We start from the raw sequence: 13,954 nt of genomic DNA, 5'->3' as shown, positions 1-13,954 counted from the left end.
AAAATAAAATACATTGTTTGGCTAAAAAGCCTATCTTTTAGGAGCTCCTCCTTTCCTGTCGGCGCCGATAAAATGTTTGCACAACGAGGACGTTCATTTGGTGAATTTGCCTCGAGTATAGTTGGTGCTGCAGATAGTAATGCCATAATATTAACATTATTGGCAACGATGCGTCTGTTCATTCATTCTTGTCAAAGTTAGCCGCTGAATTGACAACACACTGACGTCAGACGCACGTCCGCTAACAAACCAATCAATGTTAAGATGAAGCCCACATAGATGATGACGACAGGACGCCAGTGCGTCATGTAAAGTTCTTTGGTGCGCTAACATAACTGCAATGTGAAAGCAAACCAAATAGAACCAAATGTCCAAACACGAACTTTGGTTCGGACCTTGGTGCGGACTTTCAGGTGTGAAAACGCCCTATGTCTATCGTGCGCTTCAAGATCAACCATGTGCAAATTTGGTATTTTCTTCTTCAAACTGCAGTGTAATAAAAGTCAATCAGTGTGGTTTAAAACCACTTTTAAGGGATTTTCCCAATATTTATTGGAGCTGCTGTCCTGAGACTGCTGTGACATATGTTTCTGCGGTTGGTTAGTATAGACCTTATTCACAGTAGCGCCATCTTTGATTTTGAACAGAAATTAAAGCGAGACTGTGAGAGGTAGTAGCTATACATCTCATTAGTGGGTTGAACTAGACTGGATGCCAGCTGCAGCCACAAAATTTGAGGTAGGGCAATTCGGTCTGGACTCGATCCATTGAGGAGTAATTTTGCCCGAGCAGAAACTGTTCAGACCAATCAAATAGTCTTTAAAATATTGAACACCTCTATATTGCCAAAATGGCATGATCCTCATTTCATATTACCGACTCGACTCTGCATTGGCTACCACTCGCTGCTCGCATCAAGTTCGGGGGTCTCATTTATAAAACTTTGCGTAGATTTCATCCTAAAAATTTATAAAACCATGCATACACCAAAACCAAAAACCCCTTTATAAATCAGGAACCTAAGCTCAACACCATGGACTTTCTTGGACAAGAGCATCCTGTTGAACCTTTCAACTTGTTCATTGCCCATTGGGTGATAGGGGTTTGTGTGAGACCCACGTACACCACCAACCTTCTGCTACTGTTCCATCAGATGATTTTTTAAATTTTGGGACAGGGCCTCAGTGATCTAAAAGTGTATCCTCACAGCCCTCTCACTGTGTGTTCATACTATGGTCTCAATGTGAGGTCAAAGTGAACTCACTGCTCAAAATACCCAGCATGCATTGCCGCATGAAGCTTTTGATTGTCACCAATGTTAAGATTCATACGTTGATTCTTGATGTCTATTTGTGTCTAAATGACACAGTAGCTCAAAAGTAGCTCACAGGTTGTATCTTAGGCATTTAAAATCCTTCATAAATGATTATGAAACTGCTGAAGCCCATGCCACAATCACAGGGCAAATATTATTCAATCTTTTAAAATGAATAACACCTCACAAAGACTGATTATGTTGATATCATCAATAAGAAACCAACCCCACCTGGATGCTTTCCCTTTTGGCTTTCCTTGCCATAACAAAAGTGGTCAAGAGGCCATCTAAAGCAAACACTGATCTCCATAATGATAACAAACTAATACAACATCAACATCTAATCCTCTGTTAATTTTCAAAAAGAGCTTCTGTAGACCATTGTGATATTACAGTGATAGTGTTGAGGAACAGGAAGTAGAATGCCCCCCGGAGATTGATATTTGAGTCGCCTCCTCTCAACCTGCTCAACATTTTGAATTCACGTTACTCTCACTGTGAGTGTCACCGTATGACAATGGTGTGATGGCACTGTGATCATAGCATGATCTCACGTGTTGACTGGGTTAATAAATACTCTAATAGAACAGGAAGATATTCTCCATGGCCAGAAGAAATAATCTTTCTGAAGATTTGATAGAAAGAAAAAACTTTTTTTGAGAATTGATAAGAAGATTGTACTGCCGGGTCGTCGGATGGATGGATCAATCGATTTGAAATGAATTCTTTAGTAATTTTTCTGAAGTAATCTAGCCTATATATTCATAATTACTTACAATCCATTATCTATCTATCTATCTATCTATCTATCTATCTATCTATCTATCTATCTATCTATCTATCTATCTATCTATCTATTGTACAAATTCATGGGATAGGTATTCCCTTTTTGGTGTTTAGATATTAATAACTTGATCATAGTACGATTCAAAACATTATCCGTTAGTTTACATATACCTGTAGGTTACATGTCACTTTGGCAACCCTGGTGTGACTAATTACCGGGGCTCCCCCCTAAATAGGGTCTGATTGCCTGTGAGTGCTAAATCAACCTGATCCCAATTATTAAGAGCCTTTCAATAATGCTGCCATGAGTGCAGATGATTCAAAAGCCCACGAGGTGAGTGTGTCAGTCGGCTTCGAGGCGGGTGGCAACACTGGACTGTGACTGGAGCATTGATGGAGGGAAGTGACGGTAGTACCGGAAGTGATCTGGAGATGGAGGGAGAATCTAGTGGTAGGAGTACAGAAGTAATGGATTGGAGTAAAATTGCCAACCGTAAGAGAAAGAAAATCTCTAGAAACGAATCAGGAACTGATAGTGGAAAAGGAAAAGAAAGGATGCAGGCATGTACAAGCAAGGAGGATTTGAAGGTAATGATGAAGTTTGCAGAGAGCAATGTAATCAATCCGGTTAAATTAACCAAGGCACTTAAGAAAGCAATAGGCAATATAGAGAGTGCCAAGAATTTGAGAAACGGAGATCTTCTAATTTTCTGTAAAAATGAAAAACAACAGAAAGCTGCCCAGGGCATAAAATCAATATGTGGACAATCAGTGAGTTGTACAATACCGAGTAAGAGAGCTTGGTTAAGGGGAGTGATCTCTGGAATACCAATTGAGGTTTCCAATGAAACAGTAAAGAGCAACATATCAGGGGCCAAGGTGCTTGAAGTAAAAAGACTCAAATGTGTACGAAACAAAGAGAAAGTAGATAGTCTTTCACTAATGATTCAATTTGATGAGGAAAGAATGCCAGAGAGAGTGTACATTGGATATGTCAGTTATGTGGTAAGAGCATATGTACCTCCTCCAATCAGATGTTTTAAATGTCAAAAATATGGGCATGTAGCTGCAGTCTGTAAGGGAAATCAACGATGTGCTAGATGTAGTGGTAACCATGAATATGGAAAATGTGAACAAGGGACACAGCTAAAATGCTGCAACTGTGGAGGCGAACACAGTGCTGGCTTTGGGGGATGTGAGGTACATAAGAACGCTGTAAAAATTCAGAATGTCAGGATGCAAGAGGGAATATCATATGCTGAGGCAATTAAAAAAGTGAAACAGACAAAAGTGGGTCAAGTAAATGAGAAAACAGCTCCAATGAATCAGGAAAATATATCAGTATCGCAACCTAGAATAAATGAGGAATTTCTCAAAGTTGGAAAAGTTGAATTCATTACATTTTTAGCTGAGGTAATAAATTGTGCTGCACAAACCGAAAGCAGAACGGAGAGGATAAAAATAATAATTAAGGCAGCTGAAAAGCATCTACAGTTTGGAGATGTCTCCCTGGAGCAAGTAAACGAAAAACTCAAGGGTCAAGTAGTAGAGGCAACATGTGGAGGCTCTTAATGTTTTTACTAGTTTTACAGTGGAATGCAAGGAGTTTAATCGCAAATGGGCAAGAGTTTAAAAAGGTAATAGAAGATAAGGAATGCAAACCTCATGTTATATGCATACAAGAGACCTGGCTGAAACCTCATTTAGATTTTGTGATGCAAGGATATACAGGCATTAGAAGGGATAGACAGGCAGGTAATGGTGGAGGGGTGGCAACATTTATTAAAAATGAAATTGCATATAGAATATTAGAAATAAATGAAGAATATGAATCCATTACAGTAGAAATATTTTTAAGGAAACATAGTGTTAAAGTAATTAATTTTTATAATCCTTGCAATAGGTTAAGTATTGAAGTGTTAGGAAACATAATCGATATGGGGATTAAAAAAGTAATATGGTGTGGGGATTTTAATGCATATAATACTTTATGGGGAAGTGGTAATACTGATCACAATGGTAAAGTAATAGAAGAAATGATGGATTTAAAGGGTTTGGTATGCATGAATGATGGTAGAGCTACAAGAATTGATGTAACTCGGGGTACTTGCTCACATATAGATTTAACACTGGTGTCGGAATGTTTAGCAGGGATGTGCGATTGGGATGTTTGGGAGGACTCTACAATAGGAAGTGATCATTATGCTATTAGTTGTAAAATAGGAGTGGTGGTTAGTGAAATTATAGAGGATAAGATGTGTAGATGGAAATTTAAAAAAGCAAATTGGGAGGCATTTAAATATGTTAGTGAAGTAAAGTTACAAAAGTTGTTTTTTAATGAGGAATTGGACAGTGTAGAAATGCATAATGAGAAATTATGTCAAATTCTGTATAGTACAGCTGAACAAATTATTGGTAGAAGCAAAGGAATAAAAAGAAATAAGTCAGTTCCATGGTGGACCGAGTTATGTAGTGAAGCAATTAAAGCTAGAAATAAGGCTTTTAAAAAGGTTAGAAAGAAGTATAAATTTGATGACCTAATTCAATATAAAAAAACACAAGCCAATGTGAGAAGGGTTATAAGAGCTGCTAAAAAGAATTACTGGAGAAGTTATTGTGATTCCATAGGGGAGAAAGTAGATAACAGTCTACCTGTTTTGAATAATGAGGATAGAATAGCTGTGACTAATGTAGAAAAGGCAGAAATGTTAGCAGAGGTGTTTGTTAAGGTACACAGTAATGATAACTGTAGCAAGTTCGATATAGTAAGGAAGGAAGAGGACACAGGGGTCGGCTGGACTGTTGATGCGTATCTTTATTTTCTCTTTCTCAATGTCAATAACACACTTCTTCGTGTGTTCTCAGTCAAACTCATAAGCAACAATAACTTCCGGTTCGCGGCACTTCCGGCTTCCGGGTAAACTCAGTCTCTGTGTTCTCGCACCAACAGTCCGACTCTCTCTCTCTGGTCTCCGGTTCCGCTGGTGTTTTATCCCGTCTCCGCGCTCATTACTGGAACAAGAGACAGGTGTTATTGATCTGCGTCCAACCCACTCACTTACCGCTCGTCCCGCGGCCCTCTCTCCCGCTGCAGACCTCGCTGAACCACGCCCCCCTTGCCACAATAACATATCAGAAGAAATGAAAATAAATTGAGAGCAAAGTATAAAGGAACATCCAAATATTATGATGGAGAAAGAGACATCCAATGATAATTTTGATGTGGAATTTTCATTGTATGAATTAAAGAGAGCAGTTGGGGGAGTTAAGCAAACATCTCCAGGAAAGGATGAGATATGCTATACGATGATAAAAAATGTATCCGATGTGTCTTTGAATTATATATTGCGTCTTTTTAATAAAGTCTGGAGAACAGGGAGACTTCCTATATCATGGAAACATGGGGTTATTATTCCTATATTAAAGCCAGCTAAGAACAAGCATAATGCTACAAATTATAGACCTATAGCGTTAACGTCGAATTTGTGTAAAATAATGGAACGTATGATTGTATTCAGATTGAGCTATTTATTAGAAAGGAAAGGAATTATTTCACCTCATCAAAGTGGATTTCGGAAAGGACGCAGTACTTTAGATGCTGCCATATGTTTAGAGACGGATATAAGAAAGGCTCAAGTCAATAAGGAGGTGGTAATAGGTATATTTTTTGACATTGAAAAAGCTTATGACATGCTTTGGAAGGAAGGGCTATTAATAAAGTTAGAACAATTAGGGATAAAAGGAAGAATGTTTAACTGGGTAAAAGATTTTTTGCTGAATAGAACAGTCCAGGTAAGGGTTGGAACATCATGTTCTAGAATATACCGAATAGATAATGGTACTCCACAAGGAAGTGTGTGCAGTCCAATATTGTTTAATATAATGATAAATGATGTATTTCAAAATGTCAAATTAGATATAGGAAGATCTCTTTATGCTGATGATGGAGCAATATGGAAGAGGGGGAGAAATGTATCATATGTAACACAAATCATTCAAACAGCCGTTAATGACGTGGAAAAATGGGCCAATAAATGGAGTTTTAAATTATCAATTGCTAAAACCCAACTAGTCTGCTTTGCGAAGAGAAATAATATCCCTGAAATAAAAGTGAAGCTGTATGATCAGGTTCTGGAACAAGTTAAAGTTATTAGATATTTAGGGATATGGATGGATTCTAGGTTGAATTTTAATACACATGTACAGAAATTGTTAGAAAAATGCAAAAAGGGTATTAATGTATTAAGATGTTTATCAGGGATGGAATGGGGAGCTAGTCGAAAGTCGATACAAAGAATATATTGTGCCTTGATCAGGTCAGTAATCGATTATGGATGTATTATTTATGGATCTGCATCAAAATCGCTTATTAAAAAAGTTGAATCAATTCAGGCACAATCATTAAGAATCTGTTGTGGGGCTTTTAGAACATCTCCTATAGCAGCGTTACAGGTTGAGGTAGGAGAAATGCCCATACATATACGTAAATTGAAATTATCAATGAATTATTGGATTAATATTAAAGGGCATTCAGAGACACACCCAGTCAAAGAAATATTAAAAGAGTGTTGGGAGTATGGAAATAATAGTATTACTAGTTTTGGTTGGACAGCAAACAAAGATGCTTTGACTTTAGGTATTAAGGAAATTCCAGTTAGTCCATCTATTGTTATTTCAGATATTCCTCCTTGGTTGCTTCCTACACCTCAAGTCGATTTTTGTCTTCAATATAAACTCAAGAATGAAAAATCCATACCTAAGGAGGTTGTTGTAAAAGAGTATTTGGAACAAGCATATTCCTCAATGCTCCATATATATACAGATGGGTCAAAGGATCCTATAACAGGATACACAGCAGCAGCTGTATACATTCAGAGATTCCAGGTCAACATTCAGAAAAGAATAACTAATTATGCATCTGTTTTTACAACTGAGTTGATAGCAATTCTATTGGCGATTCAATGGGTGGAGGATGTAAAGCCAATAAGGGTAGTTATTTGTTCAGACTCTATGTCAGCATTAAATAGTTTAATATCAGGGCAGTCAACAACTAGAACAGAATTAATATATGAGATTCTAATAAATTTTTTAAGAATACAGGAAATGGGTATAGTCCTGAAGTTCATATGGGTACCTGCACATGTGGGAGTACATGGGAATGAAACAGTTGACAAACTGGCAAAACAGGCATTACAACATAACAATATTGAAGTACAAATTCCACTAAGTAGGGTTGAAATAAAAGGAAGAATTAAAGAATACATGAATAAAAAGTGGCAAGAAGAGTGGGACAGGGAAATAAAAGGCAGACATCTTTACAATATTCAAAAACGAGTTGGCAAAGGGAGAGAGTGTTTTAATAGTAGGAAAGAAGATATCATCATTTCACGACTCCGAATAGGACATTCTGGATTAAATCATTCATTGTTTATAATAGGGAAACACCAAACTGGATTGTGTACCGCATGCAGTGAAGTAGAGACTATTGAACATGTACTTTTACATTGTGTAGTATTTAGCAGGGAAAGAGAAGAGTTTATTAATAAATTGAAAGATATAGGATTAGTAAATTTTAGTATATCAAATCTATTAAGTTGTGCTTCAGGAGAATCAAGGATACAGAGGGAAATACTTAGTTATCTCAAAGAAACAGGATTGGATAGCAGAATTTAAAATTTATATATGGCATAAATATTATTTATTTTTTTAATTACCTTTAATTTCCTTTTTTTTTTTTTTTTTTTTTTATTTATTTATTTTTTTAAGTCCCTGTTGATGCTTCACACTCCAGTCCAGTTGGTGGCGGTAATACACCATAAGTTGGATTGTCAACCGCCATTAAACAATACAAGAAGAAGAAGAAGAAGATGATTCAGAATTAAGTTGTAGAGTAGCCTTGCAGGTTTTTGAAAGACGTCTGTGTGGTCTTGGATGATAGCTCCTCATGGCTGTGAGGGAGATTTGTGTTTGGAAAGGGCTTATCTTAGTGATGGTGAAATGAAGCTTTGTGAAGCACCGAGGCTTTCCCCTCAACTGTATCGTAAAAAGGTTCTTTACTCGAAGCTTTTCAACACAGTGCACGCTAACGACATATTGTGGTCATAAGTTGAAGAGCTGCTTGTGCCAGAGGACCCATTCATTTTTTGACTGTTTCATGTAACAATTTACTTTGTGAAATCCACAAAAGCAATAGAAAAAAAAAAATTCTTCTATTTGTTAATTTAGTAGAATACTTATGACATGTGAAAAAACGAGCCTATTAATGAATTTATAATTATTATTTTTATAAATGGGACAAATTAACATGTATAGAAACATTTTTTTGTGAATCTGCTTTGATCAACACATGCAGCCTTATTTAAAGAAACTTTAGCCTTAGTCCTAAACCTATGAATTCATAAGCAAGGCTCATGTAGGCATATATAATCAAAAGAAAAGAAAATAATTGTAGAATGGTGAAGTGCTTGTGAACTGGGGAGTTTTAATTTTGTGGGTAATCGAAGAAATCAAAGATTTTTATTAAGGAACAGAACTTGTTCAACAGTGTGGGGGCTAAGTCTATTTCTTTTTTATTTACTACTTCCCCTGCCTTTGAAAATATTCTCTCACATGGGACTGAGGAGGCAGGAGTGCATAAAAATTCCAGGACAAGATGATGAAGATGTGGGTAGACACCCTTCTGGGTAGCCCAGAAATGCAGAGGATTTCTGGGCTTTGCACTTGCACTTCAACTGTGGCATCTGCAGTTGCATTTTTCATTTTCCTGGTTTCCACAACATGGGTGTCCTGTAGATCCCACATACCTAATAGACAGAACAAAATAAAACTTTGATGGAATGTAAATGAATTCTCTGCAATAGCTATGCATGATGCATGCCAAATACACACACACACACACACACACAATACAACAAACAGTACCTGAATGGGTTACATCGCTGCCTGTGGCTTCTGTTGTTTCTGGTTGTGGTGAGGGGATTTGAGAGGATGTGGATTGGGTATTTTGGCCTGCTCTAATGATTGCAGCACATTCTGCTGTGAGACGTCTCACAGCAGTCTGTGCATTTGACTGGCTGCAGAAACCTATAGTTTTAAAGCGTGGACCAAGCAGAGTTGCAAGAATCATGACACTCATAGTCTCATATGTAGACATCCTCTCAGAAGAAGTCTCATGAGGTTGTTGCACAGTTGCAAGGCCGTCTCATCATGAACCTGTGAGATCTTTGTACTGATTGCATGCCTCAGCATTCTTACAAGAGGAATCACCTTTGACCCTGACACTCTCTTCTCTTCTGACAGTTCAGTAGAAGCCTCATTGAAGTGACACATTACACCAAGACATTCATTTACTTGCTGGTACTCTTCTGAAGTCAAAGGTGTGAGGTTGGTCTTCAGAGTTACCAAAGCAGCACCTACTGGCTCCCTCTGAGCAAAGAGATGCTCTAACATGGCATATGTGCTGTTCCAACGAGTATCCACCTCCTGGATCAACTTATGAGTAGGTTTGCCCATCTGATTTTGTAAAACCAATAATCTATCTCTTGCTGTTGTGCTAGACTTGAAATGAGCCACAATCTTCCGTGCCTTTAGTAAATGTAATGCAACAAAGCTGACAACCATAAAATGCAAGTAGGCTTATGTTCACGCCCCGTTTGTTACGTGTTTACCGAGGCGATCAAAGCTGCAACAGTGTTAGTGCTGTGAAACTCATTTATGTCGGTGCATTTTACAGATACTGATGAATTTCATGTGTTCACCTTGATAATAAAACATTAATGATGTGTGCGTGTGTAATTATTTCTTTAGACAAGGACAGAAGATCAGACCAGCTTTAAAAAGCTGGAAACCATCACAGAAATTCTAATGGTTTCTATTAAAATACTTTACTTTTGGCTTTTACCATTTAAACCACTACAGATTTTTTTTTTTCTTCGTGTGTGGGACATATTCCATTAGGATGTGATGCCCCCACCAATAGATCCCAACACATATCAGTAAACCAATAAAATTCCCATGAAAACCATTACATGCAATAGAATTTCAGTAAAAGTGTTTTTTATTTATTTATTTTTTGTTTTATTTATTTATATATTTTTTAGCATGGCAGTATCATGTGTGGAAGCACACAAGAAATACAGCCGGCAGGTTTCAAACCTGTCAACATTTGGGCTGTCAAAGCAGTTAGGTGGTTCACTGCAGGAGTAAAGCAGTGTGTTTGCCTCAGAAGGCATTTTCACGTGACAAGTGACGTAATGATACAAGCTCCGGAGCAGTGGTTCATTTCAAGGACCGTTCGAGTTTGAAGCAAGCTTCGGAGCATTGTCAGACGTATCATCACTAGTTGCAACGTCAAAGTCCCCAACCAAATCCGACAACTGATTCCCTTTCCTTTTTTCTTTTTCTTCATGTTTTCACAGATGATTTATGGTGATGTTCCCTGCAGTGACTGAGTCTGGATCTGATGCCAAATTGTGTGCAAGTCTTCTGAAACCGCAAGAGAGTCTCATGATGACCCTTTCTCTGCTCGATGACAAAAATGGCACGACTCAACTTGTGCAGCAGGTTTCTTCTAAGCCATTTCATCGCTGCTTTAGTTCCCTTTCGAGAGAGGTTCCTCGTATTACGTATGGGGAAAACTCCTTTTCTCGAGAATATGAAGCAAAACTTTATTAATAAAGGTATCCATGTAAAGCGTAGTGCCGCTGTACGGCCATAGCCCAGCGCGAGGAGCGCTCTGATTGGCCAGGCCGCGGCAACTGCAGGAGCCTATGGTGAGGCGGCTGAGAGGAACGAACCAATGGGGGGCGTTCCAGAAAGCCCGCCGTAAAAGGTGCTTATATTTGCATGCCTCGCCTTCGCCGGTCACCTTCACTCAGGAGGAACAGCGCCCCTCTCATGCAGCGGCTTGTTCGGTTTTCTTTCGGGGGCCCGTCGCCAGAGGAAGACAAGGACAGCCTCTCCACAGCCGCTTCGGGTAGCGAGTGGTCAGTTTCTGTCTCGGAGCCCCCCGCTTCAACGCAGACCGCCACGAGCTCCAAAACCAATGCTGACGCGGAGCTTATCCGCGTGCTCTCTAAGGCCGTGGAAGACCTCGGACTCGAGTGGTCCCAGCCCGAAGAGCAGCAGCAGACTGGACGAGTGGTACCTAGAAAGCCGCCGCCTCTCTTCTCCTCAGAAGCCCGCGCCTTTCTTCCCTGAGGTACACGACAAGCTTACTAAATCTTGGAAGTCTCCCTACTCTGCTCGCGCGAGATCCGCCTTTTCCTCAGCGCTCTCTACCGTCGACGGCGCCAAGGAAAAAGGCTACGAGTCTCTTCCCCCCCTCGAAGAGGCTGTCGTCATGCACCTCTGCCCGCCCTCCTCCAGAGGATGGCAGGCCAGGGCGAAGCACCCTTCCAAGCCCTGCGGCACCACCTCTGCTCTCGCTGGCCGAGCATATGCCTCCGTGGCCAGGCTTCCGCGGCCCTTCACACCATGGCTGTCCTTCAGGTGTTCCAGGCCAGACTTCTCCGCTCTTTGGACGAGTTTTGAAGGACCTTCGCAGCGCGATGGACTTGGCCCTTCGTGCTACTAAAGCCATCGCGCAAGCCATTGGAAATAATATGGCTAACCTGACGGTCTTAGAGAGGCACCTTTGGCTGAATTTGACCGAGATGAAGGACGCGGATAAAGCCTCCTTCTTGGACGCCCCCATCTCTACTATCGGTCTCTTCGGTCCGTCAGTCGTGGGGTTCGCGGAGCGTTTCACTGAAGCGCAAAAGGCTTCTCAGGCTATGAGGCACTTCCTACCCAAGCGCTCCAGCTCTTCTTCAGGCTCCTCTTCTGGAACGCGCCAACGCTCCCGCTCCACGAACCGCAGCAGGCAGCCTGAACGCCGGGGACCTCGACCCAAGCTTGTGTTGAACCCCGAGCCTCCGAAGCCGTCCTAGCCGCAAGGAGAAAGAGGAGATGGTCAGGTCTCGCCTCGGCCGGACCCCCATCTCTCCCTCCCGGTCTCCCAGTTCCCTGCACCCAGGTGACTGCAGACCTCAGTTTCGCAGCCAATGAGCCCGTTGTCAAACGCACTCTTCTGCACACAAACGCCGTTATGACGGCGACCCAAATAAATCTCAAAAAGAGCTTTTTCTCTGTAGTAAATGTGCCCACTTATCAGTCTGCACTCCTACACTCATATACCCCTCCCACCCATGCTATAAATGTCCCGGCGCCCACTCCACAGTGCACGCCGCCACACATAAGCATTACCCCCTCTATGTCACAAGCACAAAATGGCAGCACTACCAAATTCCCTCTAGTAGGCGACCCTTATCCGCGCCGGCTCCAGCCACTATCGCGTCGGGCTCAGGCCTGGCAAGCCATGCCCGGTGTATCAAATTGGGTTGTGAACATAGTCGAAACCTCGGTGAAAAGCAGCGTCAGTCACGTGCTTCGCACCGAGATTTTGAAACTGTTAGAGAAGGGAGCGGTGGAGCCCGTTCCCCCATCCCGAAGCGAGTCGGGCTTCTACAGCCGATACTTTCTCGTTCCGAAGAAAGACGGAGGGCTCAGGCCCATCCTAGATCCAAGGCATTTGAACAAAGCTCTAATCTCGCTCTTTCAAAATGCTGACGGTGAAACAGATCCTCGCGCACATTCGCCCCGGGGACTGGTTTTTCACGATAGATCTGAAAGATGCGTACTTTCACGTTCAGGTAGCCCCCCACCACAGGCCATTCTTGAGATTTGCCGTCAAGGGGCAGGCTTATCAGTACACGGTCCTGCCATTCGGGTTATCCCTGGCGCCCCGCACGTTTACAAAATGTATGGATGCGGCATTAGCCCCGCTCAGGCTGAAAGGGATGCGGGTGCTCAACTACCTCGACGACTGGCTAGTGATAGCCCAGTCTCGAGCACAACTACTTACACACAGATCCTGGCTCCTCAACCATTTAGACTGTTTGGGTCTCAGGATCAATATCGCCAAGAGCTCACTGTCCCCCACTCAAAAGATATCTTTTCTGGGCATAATTTTAGACTCGAGACGCATGAACGCGCGGCTAACGACACAGCGCGCGCTATCCGTCCAGAACATGGCGGCTTCATTCAAAGCCGGGACTCGTGTTCCCCTGAAACATTTTCAGAGGATGCTTGGCCTTATGGCCTCGGCATCGTTAGTGCTCAGACTGGGACTGTTACACATGCGTCCCCTCCAGCGTTGGCTACACGCCTGTGTCCCTCCTTACGCATGGAAATGCCCTAGTGGAAAAAAAGTATACTTTATTGTATTTCAAATATATTCTCTTTTCCGATAGTACATTAGAAATATACTTACAAAAAATGTACCATTTCTAAATATATAAAAAAATATATTAGCATCATATTTCACAATACAACTTTTAACACACTTTAAGATAATAGTATTTTAGTATATTTAAAAAAAATATATTTTAGAAAAATATACTTTAAATGAAAGTTCAGTGTACTTTTGTAAAGTGCACTGATTTGAACATTACTTTAAAATATATTTTTTATATATTTTAAACTTATGCTTAAAATTGTCATTGTTAACAATGCACTAAAAGCATATTTTAAAAATACAAAATCAATATCATTAAGCTGTATAAAAAGTTATAAATACTGTTTAAGGTTATTTATTCATGTTTAACTGTTCAAGCTTAAGCATGAATAAACAAGTGATGATAAATTATTATTATATAAATAAATTATTATATGGACTAAAAGCCCATTTTTCAATATACGCAGTGTATGCTATAAGCCCTACTTTAGTTGTGATTTAAGTGTAAACATGTTTATTAAGTTTACACTGGCAAAGAAGAATCCAACAGCACACTTAAAATACAACGCAAGAAAATA

The sequence above is a fragment of the Pseudorasbora parva genome, chromosome 2 (assembly GCF_024679245.1).
Source record: "Pseudorasbora parva isolate DD20220531a chromosome 2, ASM2467924v1, whole genome shotgun sequence".
Classification (NCBI taxonomy): Eukaryota; Metazoa; Chordata; class Actinopteri; order Cypriniformes; family Gobionidae; genus Pseudorasbora; species Pseudorasbora parva.
Note: the sequence above shows the minus strand (reverse complement) of the source record.